The 25,590-nt window shown below is 40.3% G+C and overlaps 1 protein-coding gene across 5 annotated transcripts in view; it reads right to left on the reverse strand.

Moving 5' to 3' along the window:
• KCNQ1 (potassium voltage-gated channel subfamily Q member 1) overlaps positions 1 to 25,590 on the reverse strand; it is a 331,796-nt gene that overhangs the window by 253,406 nt on the left and 52,800 nt on the right. The gene's annotated exons all lie outside the window — the stretch shown is intronic.

Raw genomic sequence — 25,590 nt, forward strand, 5'->3', positions numbered from 1 at the left:
CAATTCATAAATGGTCACATTCTCCACCAGAGCAAACAACAAAATCTATTTATTGACATGGAAAAAGTGGCTTGGCATTGAAAACACACAGCACATGGTGTATGTAAAGTAAGAGTGCAGCCAAGAAACCAGTCTCAAGATGTCATGGTTACACAGGTTAGTGCAGATTAAGAGAACAAGCTCCTTATTTCAAAGGATGATTTCACATAAAGAGCAACTGCAGAGAACACAACGTGCTGCTGAACATTCTATCCAGCCCTCTCACGTCTGCAGCATTCACTGCTGTTTTGCATAACAAATTGGTAAATGGGACTCAAGATGCTACCTATGATTATTTTCTTAATTAACTGAAATAGCCAGGACACAGCCCTAGTTTAGTCAAGATGAATGGGAGTCATTATCACCTTCAAAAATGCATGTGACGTTGCCCCGAATACTGAGCAAAATAGTAAGGCTATATACAGTAAAAATAATGAGGAAAGGGTTAGGCATTAGTTGACTTTGCTATAATATCTTTGTGGCTCTAAAACATCTTGATGGCATAAAACACCTGTTCATCTCAGGACAAGAAAATGTTGAAGCTCAACCAGGACTTTTCTAGCAAAGCTGGTAGAACATGAGACAGAACGCTTTCCCTTAATTTTGACATCTCATAACCTGTACAAGGTGTCAGATGCAGTAGAACGGCTATCATAATTGTTTACAATCACTTGTATTCAAGGTAGATTTTTAAGATATAATAGAACTGTCCAGAGCATTGGTTGTAATAAACATAAAGCTCAGACCCTTGAACCCAGGCAAGAATCTCTTCTAGAGCGTCCTTCTGAAAGGATCCACTAGAACCCTCCACCATTTTTTTGCTTTAAAATTGAACTATTTTTAAATATTTTCCAATAAATTAAAGACATAATGAATGTCATAAATTGAAAGAAAACAGCATCTGCACCAGATGCTTTAAGAAAAGCCAGTGTCTTATGATAGAAGCTTCAAATGCAATGAAATTCTCCCTTTATCCAGTCTAATGTCACTTATGAACCAAAACGGAATGTGAGAATTATGAGCTCTGCTTGACATGAGGTGCTGTGGAATTGTCACAGAAAAGAGAGCACAAGAGGAAATCTTATCTGATCAGGTGATTGTATTCCTCTCACAGACCCAGTCAATAAACCCTAATATCTAAGTGCTCTTCCTTTTGCAGAGAACCAGCACATTTCCCTTCACTACCATGGAGGAAATTCCCTTTACAAATACAATTCCAACCACACAGGGAGCAATAACTGTCCTCCATTCAAAACAGCTCGTCTGAGGATGGGATATATGGCTTCACATCGTGTGTGAAGCACAGATAATACTGTTCAGATAGCCCCAAAAGCAATTACTAAAAGCAAAAGGAGGAAAAAAGTTACCTTGGTACGCAAAGAAAAACCCAGAGCAAAAGTTGATGTTTTAGCACAATGGAACCACACACAGCACTGTGACCAGGCAGAGCAGGCCTGTCAGGACGGCAGTTTCAGTTTTACGGGAGGAAGGTAGGAAGAGAAAGCCTGGATTGTGCTCCAAAGGAGCGAGCGTTCCCCACGCAGGGAATTTGCATGGGAGCTGTGCGCGTATGTTTCCTAAAGCCCCTCCATGGTTCAGTGGCTAACAGGCACACCGGCAAGTATGCAAATGGGGGCTGTCCCAAAGACAATGCGACAGACACGCACTCAATGGTTACTGTCACCCAGCTCTTTGCGCGACATGCAGACAAGCTTAGAGAACATTGATTGTCCTATAGACTCCGCTGACTGGAGGGAACGACCAGTCGGCTTACACCAAGACACATTTTTCACTCCTGACGTTTTGATAAAGGCTTATTGACCTAAATGAGACCCAAGTTATTCAGGGAACATCGGGGGTGAAAGTGCACAAGCTGTTCTTCATGGTCATACACAAAAACGCCAGGTATCCATTAGCAACTGGCAAATTCCCCCTCCCCTGCCCGTGGCTGTGTGACAGACAAAAGTGTTTTTAATATCTTCTGTTGCATAAATCTAATAAGTAGTCTCCTGGGGGTGGGGGAGGCTGATGAATTTCTGCCTGTGTGCGCTTATATTAGTGCCCAGAAACTTGTAGACAATAAAAAAAGGTATGTTAGAAAATTATGTTCTCCTGAGCTACTAAAACACTCCCTGTATTTTTCTGATTAACAGCTTAACATGAAATTTACATGCACTAGAAGAAAATAACTGCCTGAAAAACATGAGTAAGCATGGGAATTAAAGCTCAGTTGAGGAGTTTTCTTGGTTAAAATTACATACACACAAGAACTACACTGTGCAAGGACCCATTCAACCCAATGCAGCTTAACAGCGATCTCCTTTCTACAAGGTGAAAACAAAAATACTACAATGAGATTAAAAACTTATATGGTGTAAAGAGCCCTCTAAGATGTGACAATCATGTACATTCACACTATGGGTGTATGTAGGGGCTGTCTCACTGAAGAGAAAATACTTTTTTCCTTTTAATTATTGATTTCTTCATGGTACCCTCACTACTGACATCCCTCCTGCTCAGCCCAGGTATATGCATTGTGCCATTTTCTTGCCTTCTCAGCCACATAATTCCAGCACAGCCAAGTAAAATATGGCATAAATTAATCATCTGGTTACAGTACAACTCTTACCATCTGATGAAGGAACTTAGGCAGGATCAGTAAAAACACAATTGCCTGACAAATACGTGCTGTCTGCTAGCACAGTCCATACCTCCAGAGTTCCCAGGGTATTTTGCTAAAAAATGCATCTTGAAAAGCCCTTCCTTTATTTCCTGATCCCCACTGGATTGAAAGAGCTACAATCCTTTGATGGGAGGCATCCAATATCTGCATTGTGAAATAAAGTAGCAAAAGGAATGACAGGGTCCTAAAACTTAATTGAAAGAGATGTTTTTAAGCTATTAGATCAATAACTTGTGGGGAAAAAAAAAGAAACTTACAAAAAATAGATCGTGACACCACAGCAACAGCTATTTAGCAGATACAGATATTGTCTCTGGATGCAAGAAGGCATCTGTATAGAGAATATATTGCCTGAGGCTCTGCCTGTAGACCTCAAAGCTGTAACTGGACGTGGAGCATCACAGACATTCAGGCAACCATTTGATGTGGCAGGGCTAGATGAGGTCATCTGAAATCTATTATGAACAAAAATGTCTTTACTCAGACTCTAGACTTTTTTCAACGCACTCTATAAATGTAAGAGAGGTAAAAAACACATTCTAGGATACCTTTATGTTATTCTGACTGGCTATAGAATACCCAAAACTAAAGACTACATACAGCTTACTGCATCTCCCATGGAGGTGTCTGCCCTAGGAGGAAGGAGAGTTGACAGGCACAGGAAGACAAGAGGCATTGGTGAGTGGGACAGCTCATAAGTACACATTTCTTGTACTGAAGAATTTCCTCCCATCTCAACATTCCACTGGGAATACAATTTTTATCCACGTCCGTCGTATCACAAGTTCTATGACATTACCCTCATAGGAGAGATAAATCACATTAGTCCCACAATTTATCAAATCTGGCTTCAAGAATGATAAAGTTCCCATGGACTTCTTTAAACAATGAAATAATCCCTCATGTAGGGATTATACAGGGATTGCATGCCAACAGCCATTACTTCAGCTGTAAGATTCCTGTGGCACTACTTGCACTGAAACCTATTTTTTAGCCAAGGCAATGGAATATTTCTGCTACAGAGCAGTAAGGTGGAACCTCCTCCCAGGCTCAGGTAGCAGTAGTGGAGCAAGGACACTGCCACAGAAGTCATGACAAGCAGGTCTCTGAAGGAGCCAAGGGAGGGAACAATTTACTGCTGAGGCTAAAGTAAAGTGACAAATGGGACACTTGCCATCAGTGACAACAAACAGGCTAAGCATCTTAACAAGCAGGGGTACAGCTCTACTCCTCAAAGGTAAAAAAAAGCAGGAGCATGTCTCTCACATAGAGCAGTCACAGACTCTTAGAACAGTTTGAGTTGGAATGAATCAAAGATCACCTAGCTCCAACCCCTCTGCCATGAGCAGGGACCTTTCCACTAGATCAGATTGCTCAAAGCCCCATCCAACCTGGCCTTGAACACTTCCAGGGATGGGGAATCCTCAGCTTCTCTGGGCAAACTGTTCCAGTGCCTCACCACCCTCACAGTAAAGAATTTATTCCAAATATCTGATCTAAACCTGCACCTTTCAGTTTGAAGCCATTCCCCCTTGTCCTGTCCTCTTGTAAAAAGTCCTCTCCAGCTTTCTTGTAGCTCCTTTTACATACTGAAGGGTCTTCCCAGAGCTTTCTTTTCTCCAGGCTGAACAATCCCAGCTCTCAGTCTGGTCTTCACAGGAGAGGCGCTCCAGCCCTCTGATCATCTTTGTGGCAACAGGTTGCATTTGTACATTGACAGAAGGCAGCACACAAACCCCAAATGCTACAGGCTACACAGTAATTCAGAGAGAGCTGGAGTCCACTTCTCAGCACACTGTTCACCTGACACATCAGGGCTTGCAAAATGCTTCAGACAGCACTTCTGTATAGCCTGAGCAGGGTATGCAAATTAACAGCAGCAAAGGCAACTGTTTCTTCTAATCTCACCCACTTTGTATAGAGAGGCCCCTCTTTGTTCTATTGAGAAAGGCAGGATTTTTTCCTGAAAGCTGTACTGTGCTTTCTAAGATACATAGAACAGCAAAATCAGATGGCCTAGACAAGCACACAAAGACTCAATAAAGTAAAAATCCCAACCTGATGAAGTACAAAGAACAAAAATAGAAAGGCAGATTATTTCTCATATATATAAACACTTACTGAGAAACAGCAAGTCTCAAAAATGCTATTTAGGACTGAAGATTTTTTTTTCCCCCACGATTTAACCTCCTCACTTTCAAAGAGCTTGTAAATCACATCTTTTCAGATGTAAACAAATAATGCTAAGTTTCTTAAAAATTGTTTAAAGCCAACACACTTGGTGGTTCCTTTCTTTCAAAAGACTGGTTTCATTTGCTAAAATCTTTTACCTAGCAAATTTGGTACCAAATGATTAAACAAGCTACAGAAAACCATAACCACCATATTAGTATTAGATTTCTGCCTTCAGAGGCCCATAATTAATCCCAAATTACTGAACATTATTAAAGCTCCCTTATTAATGTTTTGAAATAAGATGAAATAATGTTTCCATTAGTGTTGATGCTCTGAAAAAAAGGGATGCTTACTAGGAGACAGAGGTAGAAGAGTTGATTGCGACAAAGCTTTTTATTTTCCCTTAATCGGTGCTGAGAGCAGACAACAATAGCACTGGGACCATTAAAGAAAACTTTAGGCCTGCAATTTTGGGTTGAAATTTTTCCAAAATCCTATTGAATTTCAATAGGAGTCAGGCACCTAACTCCTTTAGGTGTATTTAGAAAGTTCTTTGCTGATTTCCTTCGCTCCCTGCTCACTAGAGGTTTCAGCCAAACCCAAATGCTGGCAGCTGGAATTTTTCCACCAGCCCCAAAAGGCCTCAGATGTCAGTGGTGTAACTTTGCACGTGAAGGCACGGGCTCGGAGCACGGCTGCCTTACAACAACTTTCCACACCATCACCCCTGCACAAGTCTCCTCATAACGCAGTTGTCTTTAGCTTTTGAACGTGGTTGCTGATGATATCCACCAGGAATTTGCAGACGCGAATTAAGCTGGGCTTGCACATCTATTTCACAGCACTCGTTTCAATGTGGAGCTCTCCCCCATCACAAAGTATGCTCAAGAAGTGGACTTCAAACCCAAAGTATTTGGCAAGAGAGACAAAGTGTCAATATGCAAACCCTGATGCAAACATGATTAAAAATCCCTACTCCTTTCTGTTTATTTCATGAACCTCTTATTCAGGGCTTCATAAAAGTCTCTAGAAGGAATTCATTCAGGACCCTTTCTTTCAACGTGAAAAATGCTCTGGCTTCTACCCAGTGCAGCATATGCTTAATTTTTTATCTTACTGAATTCAAAGGAACTATTCACCAACACTTGAGATGAAGCACACATAAACACAGTTCACAAATATGCAAACTCATTCATTAGTACATACAATATGCTAATACGAGTAGAAGGAACTGCTACAGACTGTTAAAAAAAAAAATCAGTTTAAGCCAAGCAAGTCCGTATTTCTGTGTTACAGAGAACTGTCATAATAACACTATTTACACAGTGGCTACTTTCCTTGATCTGAGCATTTTCATCCTGTCAAGTATCTTGTTGCATGCTTTTTATTAAACAACCTTCTCACTCCTTTTTTGAAAAGCTACTTCATCCCCACCATGCCCTACACTAAGCAGCTCATAAGTCTTGCCTTTGCTCCCCAGCCAACATGGAATTTATTGAGGGACCTCAGGAAGAGACTGTATGCCTGTTGTTTTCCAGCTACAAACGACAAGGCAATAAAAGCCACTGTGTCTCCCGGCAAAGCATAGTTCCTTTATACCCTTAGGCTTTACAACACTACTCCATACTAAGAGAAAATAAATATTGCAAAGCATCTCTTATCTGTAAGCAGAGTCACACAAATGGAAGAATTTGGCCATGATCTCCCTAGCTTAACTTGCAGTAGCTCCTCTCTGTACAACTAAAAGGGAATATAAGGGCAGATGGGATTTTTAAGACTTTATGGTCAAGTTCTGGTCACCTGCTATAAAATCTGATAACAGCAACACTTGAAATCTAGTGGTTCCAGATATAATGTACTTTTTTTGCTGTTTGAGGCCATAGTGTAATAGCATCCAGGAAGCATCAACACATTTTCAAACAGAAATCAGAAGGAGCACTGATAAAAAGTATTTTTGTTCCAGTGGTTTTGAAAACCCACTACTCACCACCCACACGAATGCTTCAAGACCAGAAGCACTGTGGATGAAAGTACAGCTGGATATGCACAGAGACATCATGAGGCCCCCACATCTAGATCCCATGAGCTATTCATTCATCACCTATTTCAACAACTTGTTCCTGCAAAAGCAGACACAGAGTGTGCTGAAGAGGAGTTCTTTCTGACAAAGTTCAACTTCTTGCCTCTCTTGTGCAGGCAAAACATCTCCCCAAGGCCCGGCCCTCCCTCCAAGAAGTGAGTTATGGAATGGTCCTGTGTGCTAGCCTTGCTTTGGGATTCTCAGCTCTGGCCTTGCTGCTCTGCTCTGTGTGGCTTTTGGTTTTACAGGACTCTTTCTGGGATGTGATGTAATTTCCACAAGTAAGAAGAGTGAGAGGTCACCAAAAGCAGGACATTAATTCTGTATTTACTCATTATATCCTCTTCTTCTAAAAGCAGCATGTTTTCCAAATTCATCCTCCCACAGTAGGATTTCTGGCCTGAGCAATGAACATGCGCTTCAATAAGAGTTTAAAAATAAATAAATTTTAACTGACTAACATTGGTTTCATCTTCCTCCAGATAAAAAAATAAAGAGAAAAAGAAAACCTAATTTTTGTCTGGTGTGGCAGGACCAAGTTCCAGTATAAAGACATCAAGCTCTGAAACAAAATCCTTCCACACACCTGGGTGACCGTCACTCAGTTACCAGCATCAGGCTCAGCACTGATAAGGGTTCAAGTGCCATATTTCTGTTTGACATTCCCATAAACACAACCTGCTTTTGCCTCAACATACTTGAGCTCTCTCAAGCCTGCTCCAGGGAATACACATCATGCTCTTCCACACAGCTGCAAAAACAGTCACACACTAAACCTGCAGTCCAGGCACTTAATACTCCTCACAGGAAAACACATGTGCTAGTTTAAGCTAATAAAAACCCTCTCAGATGCCATATGTACACAGCCTATTCAGTCAGCATTTTACAGTTGCCTCTAAAATTTGTGAAGGAGGAGAGGAGAGTTATTTGACGTGCAAAATAAACGTAACTGAAGGCAACAAAGTCAGCATTTTCAGCTAAGTGGCAAATGCATTTCACATACTGAAGGCAAGTAGCTTCCTCCTGGTGCCAATTTCCTGTGGCCGTTCCAGCCAGCGAGCACTGAACAGCTGTGGCTATCATTCAGAGCATCAGGATTAGAGCATTCCGAAATGGGGACTTAATTTATACCAACCAAAGCACATGACCAATGCTGTGCAAACTCTCTTCAAAGCTTTGATAGCGTTCCAAAGAGACCAAACTAAACTTACATTTGCAAAATGAAGATATAAGCCAGATCTCTCTGAAGTCGCATACCCCATTAACCAAGCTACCGTTATGTGCAAAGACTTATATTTTTACATGAATTCATGTTTCTATCAGTTTTGGGTCCAACATAAATAAATGGTGCAGAGGCAGCGCTTTGCAGAATTCAAAGTTACTAAAGGAGAATTGCAGCTCTGTGAAACTCCCTTCACTCACTATCACCTTTCCTCTGCTCCCTTTACAAATAAAGGACAAGTGCACTATTCATTGCTGGAAGAAAAAAATTCTTAAGAAAGCCATGGCCTTCTCAGTAGCAGCTGGTCTGAGCTTCAAGACATCAAACACCTCAGAAAACTAATGGGCATTATATGGAATTAATTTTTTAAAAAACAAAACAAAAGGAAAACCAGAACCCAACAGCTCTGCCTACCCCCGCCCCCCAAAAAAACCAACAAAAAAAACCCAAAAACAAAACAAAATAAATTAAAAAAAACCCAAAAAACAAAAAACCAAAAAAAACCACCAACAAACCACCACGCTGGTGTTGGGCAGAATTCAGCAACTCTGTACTCCAAAGCTCTTTGGAAAAGGAGGGCCCCTGTAAAAGTAATGCCCTGGACATGTCAAGAATAAACTCAAGACTACACAATGCCAAGCAAATAGCCTAGCTGTGGTGTTAGGGCATGGTTGGACTTGATCTTGGAGGTCTCTTCCAGCACAGTCATTCTGTTGAATTCCATTGTTGGAGTCACCCAAGCAGAAGAATCCCCTCTGCAGAGCAGTAGTTGAGGAGTTAAAAACAATTGCAACTTAAAGTAATGGGCACAAGGAGCATGGTTCAGAGACAGATGAGCCTCTTCTGTGCTGGAACATTGGGCAATGAAGGTCAGACTTAAGAGTACATTTTAAAATACACATTATTAGAAGAACAAAAGCATTGGTTTCACATTATAAATACATTAACATATCAGAAAGTCCAACCGGTAGCAGCAGAGCAGAACTTCATACAATTGCGCTCATTTTTCTAAAGCTTGAAGCAAAGCTGCTCTTTATGTGAACTATACTTCCAGGTGATTCATTGAAGGATTTTTTTGAGGAATAGCAGAATTTTCTAGGCCTTTCTCTCTGAACTACGATTTACTGTTGCTTAAATTAGTAATTAAAATAAACGTATCTTCGTAAACTCACATTTTCCAAAGAAAATCCCCAGTGATGAAGGAAATGTCAGTATTACTTCACTTAGATGAATTCTGTCAACAATTATAAAACTTTTGGTGTTTTGTGGTTTGGATTTTTTTTAATGTCAAAAGACCATTCAATGTTTTAGCCTACACTTTATATCTTCTCTGCAGTTTTCAATGCTTACTCTTTTAAAAAGTTGATTTTTGTATGTCTGTCCTGCTTAAGCCTCTCAAGATCCCATGAAATGTTAGATGTGATATCAACAAAAAAAAACTTTAATCTGGACACCAAAGGACTTACTGACAAATCAGAGAGCCAAGATTACCCTCTGGAACCAAAAATGCTCATCCCACACGAAAATAGATGAGTTTGGCAACAATGGAACTAGTGAAAACTCACATTTGTAGCAGTTGTCTTACAGAAGTGAAGCAAGAGGCTGTACTAAAGAAAGGTGAGTCCTTCCTTCAAACACACCCAACCTCAATGTTTACTAACTCATGATACAAACCACCAGCCTGTGTGAATGGTAACTGAAACATGTGACGTTCTTCACATCACACCATTACTGCGAGGTGATAGTGCTTTTTACACTGTAAAAAATTCTTTTATAACAATATTTCCTCAGAGTGCAAAATAAATAATTACAGGCAGAGTTATTTTTTAAGATGAAGTGAGAGAATAAAGAGTGGGAGTCTTGATGCACAACCACCAAACACTGACACATGAATAGTGCACATAAAGCTGTAACAGCTCTACTAAAAATTGTTTTAGTGACAACATCACATTTCCCCTTTCACCATCACATAACCCATTCACATTTAACTCTGTCAATCACTAGTATTTGTTCAGGGTTTAATTCATAACAATTACATTACACTAGAAAAGGACTGCCTTGTGTAAAATGTGCATTTCTGCATCAGCTGGATGGCCAAAGGAAACCTACTAGATACATAAAGAACTTTACAGCTGTGTCCCATAACTGGGTATTTGAATATTTATAAGTTATTGCACTTGGTATAGCAAAGCTGATGACATGAGTGCATGTTTTTAGTAAGCCCAGCAATAATGCTTTCTTCATTACATATCTGCCCTTAGCATGCTATATCAGAGAAGGCTCCTATCATGTATTCTCCTATCATGTATCATTTCTTTTTCCAAACAGCATGCTGATGAAGCCAGAAATGTTGTGCCTATTTAAACATCAAGTTTTATGGTGCTCTAAATGTGATAGAATCTCTCTGGTAATCCTTTATGTGGTTTCACACCTTTGAATGATAGTAATCGGTATTTCATGCTATGAAGACACGGAGTATGTTCATCTCGGGTTCTAAATTACTCTGAAAAACACTAAGAAAGCCCCTTTTTTAACACTTTGTGAATAATTGATGGCTCATGGAATTGAATTTGATGACTTTTCAGCTTTAGAACAGCAGCAAACAATGGTAGTGATAGAATGAGCAAACAGTTCTCGGAGCAACACCAAGCAGTTACCACTCCTCGCACTGTTATGAGAAATCATCTTTGACTGTTTCAATGTTAACTGCAACATTACATGGATTCATATTTTTTTTAACATGCAGAACAGGGTGAATAAGCTTGGGGAGGGGGAATCTATTGCAAACTGGAGGTATTTGTGTACTAACTGGCTACTGCACTGATGTTTTCCACAGAAATTCCAGCCACATTAGCTTTTGGCAGCAATTAAAGAGTACTTCTGGAATCCTTAACAACATTCAAGGAGTTCCTTTTAACTTCACTTCATGTTCTGTGGTTCTTTCTACTCTTTAAAGCAGGGTGTTTTTTTCAACCTTCAAATTTGTTTTACTGTTAAAATAAATACAAAGATAATTCAGAGCTCAGGCTCAAAGGCACCCCACTGAAGTATTTATTCCTCTTTGGGAGCTGAGAAGCTCTTCTTTTGCTCAGGTTGTACCTCTTTATTGCTTCTCAGTACATTGTGCAACTCTGCCTCTGAGCCAACACAATCACAGGACCCAGTGATAAAAGAAGCTATTCAGAGTTTTGGCAGGAAGAATACTTCTGACATTTTGTTTGGGGATTAGACTTCAGTCTTGAGGCTTTAACACTAAGCTACCTGTGGTACATGCACAGATCTGATGGTACATACACCTCTTTGCTCTATAACAATTTATTCTTGAACATCCCCATCCAAGTCAACGGGACGACCGCTGAAGCAAGCTGCAATCCGTAGCAGACAAGCAGAGTTGAACCTATCTGCTGAAAAGGGAAGATTACACCCCTGCACCACTTATAGCTGAGTACTGAGCCACATCTTCAACAATTTATGCTTCCTGAAAGGGAAACACAGAAAAAACCACCAGCATGTAGCCAGGCGTCAGAAATGCAATTGGACCATATTCCAAACACCAGCTAAATTCTTAAAAACCTCTGCAACCACATGTGATGTGTTTTTGAGCATGTTCATAACTATGAAACAATTATACAAGTAGCATTAATATTTATACCGATTAACTAAATTAGCATTAACTGCCAGGCTAGAATGTGACCTCATGGGGACTGCAAACTCCAAGTACTTGAACAAGGTAAAAATGCATGCCTTTTTCTCCAGTTAAGGGAGAGAAATAGGGATGTAGGAAGGGAAATCCATGTCAAGTGCCCTAGGCATGTCGAGATATAAGTGGTTATGATTTAAGGTTACCTACTCTTTTCCATGAAGGGACAGCATAAACGACTGTCATATACTACCTAACCTAACTAACAGACAAAAGCTTCAAAAAACCCCAGTGATCCTAGAAGAACTGCTTGGAACTCAGCTTGGAGCAACAGTATAAAAAGCAGAGGAAATTTACTACCAGTTCTCGCTTGACAGAGATGTTTGTGTGGGGTCTCTATTTTTGGGCTGGTCTCCCTAGAGAGGTCCATGTGATTACCTTGTCTACCTCCGGTTTCCCTCTCAAAACTCCCAAAACCATGAGTTGATCTGGACAGATCAGAAGACCAGGCATGTCAGAGGAGATTTAAACTTCCTGAAAATGTTGTGAAAATAAGGAGCCCAGCGGAAAAGAAATACCCTCTCCATATCCTGAGAGGAAAGATATCATGTTAATAACCACACTGAGTGGAATTCCGTATTTTCCATCAACATCCAGTTTCAGGAAGACTTATTGCAAGTTCCAACCAAAGCCATTTTGCTTAATAAGAACAAGCAAACAAAATGCAGAAAGGCAAACAACCACCTCCCTCAAGACCCCCAAAGCACCCTTGCACCTTAAGTCCTTCTGTAATAATATCATAATTTTTCTCTGATTAAGTAGAATTTTTTCTTATTGATTCCTGTAGCCAGCAATTTAAAACTGTGAAGAGTTTTAAAACAGGAGGTTTGTTTTTCAGTTTCAAGGACAGTTTATTTTCCATGAAACTCAGTATGGAAACTGAGTATGGAAACCACCCTGAGTGGAAAAGGAAAGCCTTCCTTCATGCCATCTTTACCACCACTCACCCACATGCTACTTCACATTGGTACATGACTGTTTCCAGGTAGGAAATAAAAGCATTTGAGAAAAAATAAAATAAAATAAAATAAAATAAAATAAAATAAAATAAAATAAAATAAAATAAAATAAAATAAAATAAAATAAAATAAAATAAAATAAAATAAAATACTTTTTTTCCACACTTCCATCATTTTAACTCCACAGAGAAATGTAACTCTTGGTTCATCAGAGCATGAGCCCAGCAGACAAAGAAAACTGAAAAAATCTTCATTGAATAAGGTATGTGCATTCATCAGGTAGTCAGTCACTTCTTGAATCAACTCAGATTAATTAAACTTCTTTCATTAACTGATTTCAGCTCATCTGGTTTATTAACATCCATATAACCCACCTGGGGCCACAAACATCTGCTGCACTTGTCTGATTGGGGAAGCTCAGGCCCCTTCCTTTATTATAATCATTTCTCAGATTTCTGTTAAGGCCTTTAGATGCCTTTTAGATCTTAGTTAAAACTACAGCAGCTAGCAGCTCTTATTCTCCATAAAATCATTTATTGCTGTTGTCCAGCAGAGCTGAAAACACTTCTCGCGTTCAACCCCACATGCTCAAACAGAAATCATGGGTAGTGCTTCTCAGAGACTGACAGCTCTGCTGGTCTTCCACAAACAGAGACATACGGTTCGGGCTCATGCCTCCCCACACGTTCGCATTTCCAAGATCATGATGGTCACAACAACCCACTCAGCTCAAATATTCATAATCAGGAGTAAGTGTCAGACGTGGGTATGGGTGGTGGAAGACCAAGACTTTCTCTGTGCCCCACACATTTAGGATGCTCCTCTTGGGCCACTTCAAAGACACTTTTTTGCGTGCATTATTCTTCCAGAAAAGCTATCATCCACTACAATCATTTATTGGCAAATGACAAATAAGCAATGATGTTCTAATGTGCAAATGGAAAAAAAGTTTCCATTCTTCAATTTCCTCCAAATTTCTGAGTGTTACACATAGTATGAGCTGATAAATTTTACAGTAAATAGGAAAACAACAGCCAACATACCCAACCACCATATCCTCAGTATAGTCTCTGCCTATTGGATGCAGAATTTGTTCCACAAAAATCAGTTGGCAATATAAGACAGGAGTCTTATAAGCAAGATTATGATGTGTAATTGGTTTAATTGATGCTAAATAGTTCAAGACTTTGACACACATTCAACAGTTATTTTGAGGTTTATTTGTAGCTGCATAACTGTTCAGAATATTCCTTTTGAAAATATTTAAGAGTTAATTGACCCAAGATTTTGCAGATGGGGAGTGAACTTTTTTAGAGTACAGGCCACAGTATGTTAACACAGACATTATCTCACACTATATAGAGCTTCCCTAAGATGAAAGGCTTAGAGGGCTTATTGTATAATAAAAAGAGCCCTTGTAAGCAGAAGAAATAAATATTTAAAAAGAGAAAACTATCTTTGAATTCATAGAACTCACCCCACACTGAAGAATCACCTCGTGTTAGACAGAAACATCACCACAGAGAAGAGAGGGAGGTGGGGTAATGAGCACAAGCAATAGCCTTCCTTACCAAAATATTTATTTTAAAGCAGTTAGATAATCTTTGACTTTCAAAACTGCTGAACCAGTTGGTTCTATCTCATGTTCAGCATCATACCATTAAACCAAGTCAAAAGTTTCTGTGGTTACTATCAGATGAAATGAGCTAATTTCCCCAGAGAATTGGCTACACTGACCAGATGTCTTTAGCCAGCTACTCCCCAGATCTAGCAGGAGCAGCACATGCAATGCCTGCTCTGTTACTATGGAGACAGGTTTTCCCATCCACTCTGCAGCCGGGCTTATAGTAGCTACCAGCTGTTGTCTCGACTTGTACTCCATCAGGAGAGACCGAGGAAAGAAAGTGGGAGACGTAGGGCTGATTTTCTCCCAGCCCCAGACCTCATAAACTTTAACCGCAGCCTCCAGCCACCCTCAATCTTCCCAGCCCCTGCTTGGGCTCGTTGCTATTGTTCAAAGCCGCCTCCGGGGCTTCCTCTGCTGCTTTTGCAGCCTTGGAACGGGCCAGGGGCAGCCATGGCTGTAACGTGCTCGATTGCTGGGCTGCAAACTTAAGGATTCCCCAACACACGCTTCCAGCCCAACATTCCCATCAGGATGGTTTATGAGCTCAAATTTAAATCTCCAGCAGAAACCCATTTCAGGTTCCTGACATTATTCTCACTCCATACTTTCAAAGAAAAACTTTGTGGATTAATGGCTCCCTATCCATCCTGCAAGGCTGGTTAATGCCTTCAATCCCCATTGCTTTTTAACTCCTGTGGAACTTTAATCCTTCTCTGACCATGCTGATGAGCTGCAGAGAAACAACGCTGGTCAGGATTTTCATTCTTGCATTTTCTTTTTGAATGCAGCCAAGTTCAAATGTCTAATTATAACATTGCAGAGTTAATGATCAATTTAACAAAGGCTTTAGAGTATCTTTGAAGTCATAACAACAAGCCAAAGGGGGGTTTAAAACGTTAACTGCACAGGGAGCCTACGTAGAGAGGTTTCTTTGGATTATCTCTCTCACTTAACAAAGTTGAGTCATTTCAGAATACTTCAGCAACCCCACTGCTCGATCTGGTTGCCACATAGCACAGAGCTCCAGCTAGTGTTTATTTTATAGCTCTGAGAAGCACCAATCATTACCTTATTAATTCAAGCATGTTTAATTCAATGTCCTTCAACGACTCAGTCATGCCTATTTGTAACTCTTAAGCAACTCCAGAAAGGTACAGCCTGTCACCACATTTATACCTAACAGGCACTAATCGCTGAAATTAGATATACAATGTAAGCAGGGTATATATAAGGACAGTTAGAAGTGATATTCACTGAAACATACGATATGCAGCCTCTGCTGCTTTGGCTTGAGGCACACTTTTCTCCACTTACTGCACAGGCTGAATCCGCCTTCAGATGTACGTAACTCCTGCTGATGTCAGTGTGCTATAAATACACATCAGAGGACGCACTCTGACCTGTTTACTTTTTAATCTGACATATGTAGCCACTCATATTTTGTATATATTACGCACCGCTGCCACGCTGAATCAGCACATCCAGAAATAACAATAAGGGCATGCTCAGCCTACAGCAGGACAGAGAGAGCAGCCACTCTCCTCCTTGCCTTCCTGTCACAGCAGCCCTGCCAGACAGCATTCACCAGGTACATTTTGCAGAGGGTTTTTTGTGTCCCCAGTTCAGGTATCAGACAAGGGTGAAGCTGAAAAGCATTAACCTGCCTTAAGGGTTAAAGGAAGAGTCAGGGTAACAAAGAAATCGCAGGTGAGGGGGCAGCCATTCCTGGTCCTCCGAGATCAGCTGAGGAGGAGAAAAATCCCCAAAATCTCAGGCTGCCCACAAGATCCCTACCAACATTTTCCTTTGCATTCTACTGAAGAGCATGGCTGGATATGTTTCCTGTTTTAAATTACAAATGAGGAAAATGTCTCTCCTTTTTGCTGTGGACAGTCTGTAGTGCTGGGAACTCCAAGAAGAACATTTGAGGAATTTAAGCAATCAGTGTAACAGCCACCCTGGGGCTTGTGCTGAGGGACAGGGCTGTAATGAAGAATCTACAGACACATAGGGACTTATATATGGGGCTTTATCAACAAAAAACATTTACACGTCTTGTTTCCTTAGTGCTGCAGTTACAGGCACAATGAGTGTATGGTGACACGTAGGATAAGTAAAAGCTACAAAAAACAACTACATCAGCAAAAATCAGTGTTTCCCCCCTTAATCAGGTGGTGCAATCAGATTTCCTTTCAGATCTCCTGGGAGATTACATCTTATTGCTTTCTTCATTTAAACCCAATTTCCCTAGTCCTTATCTACATGGCAATTTCCACTTCATGGTGAGTTTGTTCATTACATTCAGGTAGCTGCCCCCACAGCCCTGCCACAGCAAAGGATTACAGATGCTTGAGACTAAAGATCACTAAAGCTCTGACAAAACATAAAGCAATAAAGAACAGAAAGCAGTCAGTCTGCATGATTCTAAAAAAGGTGCTCAATGAACCCCTGAATACACCACTGCTGCAACTAAACCTTGAAGCTGGCTTCCCATTTTGGGAGGGGCTTTCACTTAAACTCTAAAGGCTAGTCTTTTCAGAGATGATCATGGCACTTACATTCCACAGAAGTAAAGGGATACGTTTTTTGTTCTATTTCAAAGCAATTTTGCTAGAAAAATCACACAATGAATTTATATTTGGACACTACATCACAACCATGCCTATCCTTCTTTCAAAATTTACAACACAGAAATTGTACTGCAGGGGCAGAACAGAAATATGTATATTTAATAAAATACATCTGCATCCAGCAAAGGAGAATGTGGTATCAAGTCTGTTTGCTTCATCATGCTTTGAAAGCACAATCCTTCATTCAAATCATAAAAACAAGCAAGTTCATCAGCTCTCCTTAAGACATTTCGGACCCTGAAATTAGGGGATGCATAATAGGGCACTACATTTTTAGTAGTATTTTACTGATATAGTTACACAACAGCTATAAATAAGCATTACATCCTGAGGAAAAGTCTTCACTTTGAAATATGCCAGTGGCTTAGGAAGTTTAGTCTTCCAAACTGATAAGCACTATGAGCAAAATTTGCACACCTGTGAAAAAAACTGCATTCTTTTAAGAATAAACTTATGCTTGTGTCTGAGAGATGGTGGTGACAAGACCTGTGTCAACTGACACTTACTTAGAAACTTAGAACTTAGAAAGATTCACCCAGGCTGATTAGAGATTTTACAAGTTTTTGTTTAATTTCAGAAATACAATTAGGCCTACGTGTGTTCCACCTCAGTTTCCGCTCTCAGCTGGAACCCCCATGGCTCCATCCATAAATCTGTGGATGCGGGAGAGGGGCATCTGCAAAAAACACACTGAGGCCCTACCTTTGACATCTCAGCCTCAGGTTAGATGGTGTGTGTTCATACTTGAGCTTCAAGCAAAAGCAGCACTCAGGTTCCTGAAAGCTATGAAGTACAAACACAAAAAAAAACCCAAACCAAAACAAGTCACACCAAGAAATAGCTTTGCCATACTACTGTGAGATAAATGCACTGATTTTCTGCCAGGTCCAACTCAGGGATAAATGAAAAGAGTGTATGCCAGCACTTCATAGGCCACAGAATTCTCATTCTACTGCATGAAGTTAATCTGAGACCAACTAATGTTCAAACCTATGATTCTGACTGTGAACAGCTGCAGGAGCCAAAGAGCCACTGCCAATGACTGTCTCCCACCTCTCATGGGAACAAATCAGACACAGAGAATGAGCAGGTGAATTTTTGGCTTCACTGATATTCAACAGAAACCATCTCATAGATTTTAGTTCAACAGTTTCTTTTTCAGAAAAAAAAAAGCCAACAACACCACAGTGCAAATCAGCACCTTACAATCCCTTCGTGCATTTATACAGGTCAGATCTCAAACACCCCAAAAATTCAGAGATTCTTCATCTTCAGGCATTATGTTTTGTGGTGCAACACATATTTAAAAGCTGCTACTGCTAACTTGTCACTTTTTGTGCCAATTCATCAAGTAGTTTGCATCTAGCAGATCATAGCTCTAAGTTTTTGGCACAGGAAAGCTCCTTAATGTATTTATATGACAGCAAAGGTTTCTACTTGCTCAAAATCAACAGTTATGTCTTTCTCTGCCCAAAAGGCACCCTGTTTTGAATAACAATCACTGCAGACCTTACAACTGCAGTAGAAGTGACAAGCAACGTGACAGCATCTTGCAGATATTAGGAGGACAAGCTGCAGTTTGAAGTTCTCGTAGCTGAAGTCTTTAATATTCCCCTGCAGAAGTCTGCAGTGTACAGGTGCTCCCGACACTATAAACACTTCCCAAAGCTGACACCTCTGTCCAAACAGGAATAAGTAGCTAGGTGCAAGAAACACAGAAAGGGTTAGGAAACGTCATCATCTCTTGAACTTTTCCTTAAATTGTTTGGTTATGTACCTAAATGATGTATTTATTGCCAAATGTGCTTTTAAATGCACTTACTAAAAGACACACACATTGCACTACTATAATTCTTGATTAATGACCAGTTTCTAAATCATGCATGTAACTTTTAAAATCCACCTGTTTTGATTCATCTAATGCCATGCACTACAGCAAGACAGAAATAAAACATGTTATTTAAAGCTTTCCGTAACAGTACATTTGTCAACAATACTTGATCAAAGCATTTGCTCTGACTGTGCCATATTTGTTTAACTACTAATGCTATTTTAGCCCATATAAAGAGTTCTGAAGAACATAACCTCAATAGATGCCAGAAGAATGTAGCTTTTAAACATAACCTGACATTCAAAGAGCAAAATCAAGCTCTAACAACATAAGCAAGCAAAATTCTCTCATGTACACAAACCTTTCCTGTGTGATTTTTTTTTTTTTTAAGATTTAGTAGCAAAACCAGGATCTAAATATTTTCCCTTAAAATAATTCAGAAGACAGTAGAAAAATTCATGAATGTTTGCTGCTATTGGGTAAAAGCTATTTGAATACATTTAAAATTTTTACTTCGGTATTTTATTACCAGAAAATCATGGATTTCACACCAGAGTAGGTTTTGCTGGCTTCTGTGCAGCTTGTTTCCTTGAAGTCAAGTCTTTTAAGAGGGGTTGGTTTGGTTTTTAATCTGGTGTGTTTATCTGCTCACCAGAATCACATTCTGACACTTCAAGGTATTTTCTGACTTTACTGCATAACCTGTAGGGGTGGTTTGACCCTGGCTGGACACCAGGTGCCCACCAAAGCCACTCTATCACTCCCTTCCTCAGCTGGTCAGGGGAGAGAAAACATAAGGCTCATGGGTCAAGATAAGGACAGGGAGAGATCAGTCACCAGTTGCTGTCTTGGGCAAAACAGCCTGCACTTGGGGAAATCAATTTAATTTATCACCAATCAAATGAGAGCAAGATAATGAGAAATAAAACCAAATATTGAAACACTTTCCAGTCACCCCTCCCTTCTTCCAAGGCTGAACTTTACTCTCAAATTCTCTGCTCTAGATTGTCCCCTGATCCAAATTCTCCCCTTCCAGAGGGGCAGGGGAACCCCAGGAATGGGGGTTGTGGCCAGTTCATCACAACATGTTTCTGTCCTTTTGCACATCTATTGTGTAAAAAGACAAAAACGGAGATCTTTGCTCTGAATTAGCAGAAATGCCACACTGAAACAGACAAGTTCAATAGTTCTGTGAATTACAAAGCTCCACAAAAGGCCACAACTTTGACTGCACTGAAATTGGTACCAGTAGGTACCAAACCTGGATTTAAAAACCCTTTCCATGAGAGTAGGGAATAAGCATCTGTAGCTCACCATTTAAATTACAAGTGAAAGCTCTGCATCTACTAAACTTAACAACAGTGCAGCAGGTACTGACATTTAGGGCTTACAAATGCATTTTCAGGACTGATCCTGTCCACATATAGTCATGGTGCAGCAGGCAGGGAGGATTATAACAAAATGAGCTAAAAATGCTACTTTTCTTCTGACTTCAAGGTTTGTCATGTTTCACAGGTTTTTCCATTGCTAATAATAAATCTGTACTTGCCAGCAGAGTTACTTAAACCAGATGAACACAGACTTCACTGTGCAGGACCACTGAATGTTTCAAAGATCTGAAAGGTGCTCCAGATGTCAGGTGGTGACCATCACACATGAGACTTTCAGGGACAGCTCCTGAGCCACAGAGGCAGTCACCTGTTTAGGCTCATGAGGGCCACCTCTCTAAACAGCACCTGCATCAAGGCCACTCTTAGTGCCAATCCAAGCAGCAGCACTACAGGGAGGGAAATTAAAACAAATGCAACCCATCATTCTTCAAACTAAACCCTTCAAAAAGAAAGAGTTTCATGTAGCTTTTCCAGACCCCTCCACTAGTGGTGTATCTCTCCTCTGGAGTAACATGAAGTCGTGTACAATACACACATACAGACGTGGCAATCCAGCAGGCAAAAGCAAGCTTACAAATAGTTCTGTTTCTTCTAGACAAAACCAAATCTCCACAAATCAGACTGCAAAGAGCAAAAGTCCTTGCAAACATAGTAAATGCCTTTGGCTACTTAAAATACAATGCTTATTTTACTTCAAAGATTTTCAGAGTAAATTACCTTAAAGCAAAAAGTGCAAGAAAAATACTTTGGTCTCCTTTCCCAAACGCTTAACACATGCCAGTTGGTCTAGACCTACCTATCACAGACTAACGTAAATAAGTGCATCTTTCATGGAACTTATTCCACAAACAGGAGCTAGACCACTAGACAGATGCAGCAGCTATGTTTTAAACATTCTGGCATCCCTTTCCACCCCTGCTTCCGTTTCCCTTCACCATCCTTTTGATCTGGCCCCACCCGAGGAGTCAGTCATCTTCCCTGGGGGAGGAAGGGTGTACTTGCACAGCTCAGCTCTGCCAGATGTTCTGAGGGAAGTTTGATTCCCTCGCTGCTACTTGCTCAAGAGACAGAGAAGGTATTGCTCCAGGCTAAGCTTCCCGTTCATTGGCTCCAGTTGAGCTTTCCAACTTCTGAATTAATACCTAAACTAAGAAGCCAATTCACAGAAGAAAACAGAGGGATGGTGTATGAAAAGAGATACCCTGTTTATCTGATGGTTTGGACTTCTATCATTAGTGCCAACAGGTAATTTGTGACGTATAAAATGAGCACAGATGTGGGGAAGCGTCCTTCAGTGAGTCCAGCCACCTACTGCTTTTATCCTTCAATACTTAAGTCTCCAGATTATGTTTGGGCCCAAAGCACAAAGGGGCCCTCATTTACAGCCAACTCCCAGGCACCACCAGGAGCACATGAAATAGGTGCAGCAATCACAGAAGCACGTTCTTGGAAGCTCACAGGAAGCCCAGGGTGGAGACGTGTGAATTTTTCACTTGCTGGAGAAGGACAGGCTTGCCCGCTTTCTTCCAAGGTCTTCTCCAGCTAGGAAAGCGTGAAATAAGTACAGGCACATTCCCAGAAAAGTCTGAGAGCCATAAAGGCTCTACAGGAGGTAGAAGGCAGATTGCAACTTTTAATAACATTTAGTACATTAACTATTACAGATTTTTCTTTCAAGAATTGACTTCGTCAGGGATGGTGAGAACCCAACTGTAGACTCTAATGCTTGTTCTTTGTCTTTCCTGCAAACACATCTTATCTTTCCATACTTTGGCCTTTCTTCTTTAAATCACTAAAGGAGACTGGAGAACTGCTTGTTTTGGAATCGGCCCACGAAGTAAAAAGCTATATATTCATCTTAGAGATATGCTTAAGCATAATCCCACAACTTTCTGCTTTTCTATAATTTTCCTTACTTTTGAGGTGGAGACAATGAATCCAGTAGTCTGGAACAGTTTAACATGTGATACAGTTTAAACAAAATTTCTCTTGGGAAAAGTCTTGTCTGGTGACATTGGCAGCACCAGTGACTGACCCCTAGGGAAGTGGGACAGTCACACACAGATGGGAAATAGCTAGGAAGGGACTACATGGAAGCACTGAAACATTAGACCCTACCTCGTGGCTGAAAACTCAAGTGCAAGGTCCAGATGCTAAAGTCTGAATGTGTTAGCATCACTGTTAGGGAACTGATGCTAAGTGACATATAGATTATATTACATAAAGTTAAATTTCTGGCTGCCCACAATGCCTCCTAATTCAAACAAAGGCCTGATAAGCTACTGACAATAAATAAATCAAAGCAAAAAGCACACTGCTTTGAAACTTTAGCCTTACAGCCAGGAACATTACAGAAAGCTCATTTTTTAAAAGAACTCCTTGATTTTGACCTAATGCTACTTTACTAAAGCAACTGAACATTATTGATTTCCTCTGTTATGAATTGAGATGAATAAAAACCGAAGAGATTACAAATAAGAAGCCTTCTTTGTTCTGTATATCACTTCCGCTGTGCTGGTCAGTCAGATGCCATTGTTTTTCCTCCTGCTCCCACAGCATGTGAAAAGTATCTTACTAGGAAATAAAACAAATGAAGAGATACAAAACGAAAATACTTTTCAGGATTTTTACTGATTGTTTTCAGCCTTATATCTAGGACTAATAATAAGCAAGAAAAACAGTAGCAGAATCCCCCATAGTGGTTCAATTTTCATTTTTGTTTTAAAATGTTCACAATACCTTGGGTTCTGGAGCCTTTTGAGATAAGGGTTGGGGATTAATATTTATATAGAAGTGATTAAAAGACATTTTAATTTTAAAAAGCTGACAGGCAAGCAAAGTTGTACTGTGTGTGAGAGCCTAGATGAGCATTCAGGAAGGCAATACAAGCTCCCCCAAATTTTAATTGATATTGGCTTCCTGTGTATTTGAATTCTCCATGTCTTGTAGACTGCTTCAGTCAGTAATGATTTTTAAGTTCAAGCTAGGGAAAGAATGACAGAAGATACAGTTCCACAATGAAACTTGCAATTCATTAAGAAATTTGAAATCTCAGGAAGTCGCTATTCCAAGAGATAATGGATAAACAGAAGTGACACTTCATTGCTCATCCAATCCACCTGACATTTCTTTCTCCACCTCTTTGCATGAAAGGTTTCACTGACAGCACCCACCACCTTCCACCAACTCTTTGAAGCAAATGGTTTTGCTAAGTGAAAAATCTCTAACTCAACATCTCCCTTAAATTGTAGGAATAATTAAATACCTGTTAGCAACTTCGTCAATGCCTCACCAAATTAGGGAACAAGGAGAAAGAAACAGCTGTTTCAAGGAACAGACAACTCAGGCTTCTCAGGTAACTGTCATCAGAAAAATATTTCTCCTGCTTGCCTCCTTGTTTTCTTCATAATGAACAGTCATCTAACACCAAGATTATTTGTGATGCCCTCCTGCACTTTTATTCCATTCTATGTTCCAAGAGGCATGGCATCAGAACATCCCACTTCTCACCTGCTGTTTTCCAGATGTTCATCCTACCAGATGTAAGTAGCAATAATCCACACATTTGTGGGAAATCTACAGGAAATACAGACCTGAGGAGTTGTTACATTAAAAAGACCCTGCTACCTGACTCTACTTAATAGAGGTTTAAAGTGCCGGAGGATATTTTTCTGAATAATCATTTATTCCCTCTTCCTAAAAAAAAGCACTAGCAATGCTGCAGAGAGAAAATGACTACAAGAAAACTCCTTACCCTTTATATTTACAAACATTTACGAACTAGTTCCTTCTTTCCAAGTGAAAGCTAATTACAGACACAAAAAAAGAAATCAGCAGTTAGGGCACAGACCATAGAATCACAGAATGGTTTGGGTTGGATGGGACATTAAAGATCATCTCTTTCCAACCTGCCTGCCATGGGCAGGAGCACCTTCCACATGCTCAGAGCACCATCCAGCCTGGCCTTGAACACTGCCAGGGACGGGGCATCCACTGCCTCTTTGGGCAACCTGTTCCAGTGCCTCACCACCCTCACAGTAAAGAATTTCTTCCTAATATCCAAACTAAACCTACCTTCTTTCAGTTTGAAGCCATTCCCCCTTGTCCCATCATTGTATGCTCTTGTGAAAAGTCCTCTCTACTGTAGGCTCACTTTAGGTACTGGAGGGCCACAATTAGGTCACCCCAAAGCCTTCTCTTTTCCAGGCTGATAAAAGCTGATAAAAATTCTCAGCTTTTACTCATAGGGAAGGTGCTCCATACCTCTGATCATCATCTTGGATTCATTCTAACAGGTCCAAGTCTTTCCTGTGCTGGGACCCCAGAGCTGATGCAGCAGCAGAGGGCCAGAATCAGCAGAGCAGAGCACAGGGCCAGAATCCCTCCCTGCCCTGCTGCCCAGGCTGCTCTGGATGCTGCCCAGGGCACAGCTGGCTTTCTGGGCTGCAAGTGCTCACTGCATACCTATGAAGATATGACTTGGTTTTAAAGACAGAAACATCCCTGCACATAAGCTACAAAATAAACGAAGCTGCCTAGGACGTGAAAGCTAACAGTCCCTTGTGTCTGAACACCTAGAAACCAGAGTCCAGCTGCTTTCCAAAAGTCAAATCAACTCATGAAACAGGATATTCTCTTAATCAGAATTTCTCTTAATGTCTTCACTAGCATTTCAGTACCGCGGTTTGTTGACCTTGACAAAGTAAAGATTGACAGACTGCCTGTTTGTTTTGGGAACTGTTCAACAGAATGGACCCAGTGTGCATTTTTTTGTGACTTGATGCATGGCTGAGCTTCTCACCTCTGACTCTCATCGGCCATTGACCTGACATAATCAATTAAGAAGAGTAAAGGAAATTTCACATTACTGCTACACTACTTGAAAGCATTTTTTCTACATTGTAGCATGGAGTTTCCTATTTCTGTTGCCAAATTATAAATATAGGTCTCTGTTTACAAAGTTAACAAGTTAGTTATTAATTTCTGTTATTAATATAGTCTCTGTTATTAATTTCAATTACTGCTGCAAACTTCTGCTGCTTAAAAAGTCTACAAGATCCCAGATCTATTCCCTCCACCTTACCCACTGTATCACAAATGTATTTGTAAGCACATACCATTGCACAGTTGACCTGTAAAGTCAGAACACTGCCCCTCATTTTCTTGATTTTTTTTTTCCTTGTGGATGAGATAGAAACTCCCTAAGCCAGTTCAGAATTAGGAGTAAGGGAAGAACTATTTCTTTACATCCTT

The sequence above is a fragment of the Pseudopodoces humilis genome, chromosome 7 (genome assembly GCF_049639895.1).
Source record: "Pseudopodoces humilis isolate 2021_Gansu_Grassland_sample_001 chromosome 7, ASM4963989v1, whole genome shotgun sequence".
Lineage (NCBI taxonomy): Eukaryota > Metazoa > Chordata > Aves > Passeriformes > Paridae > Pseudopodoces > Pseudopodoces humilis.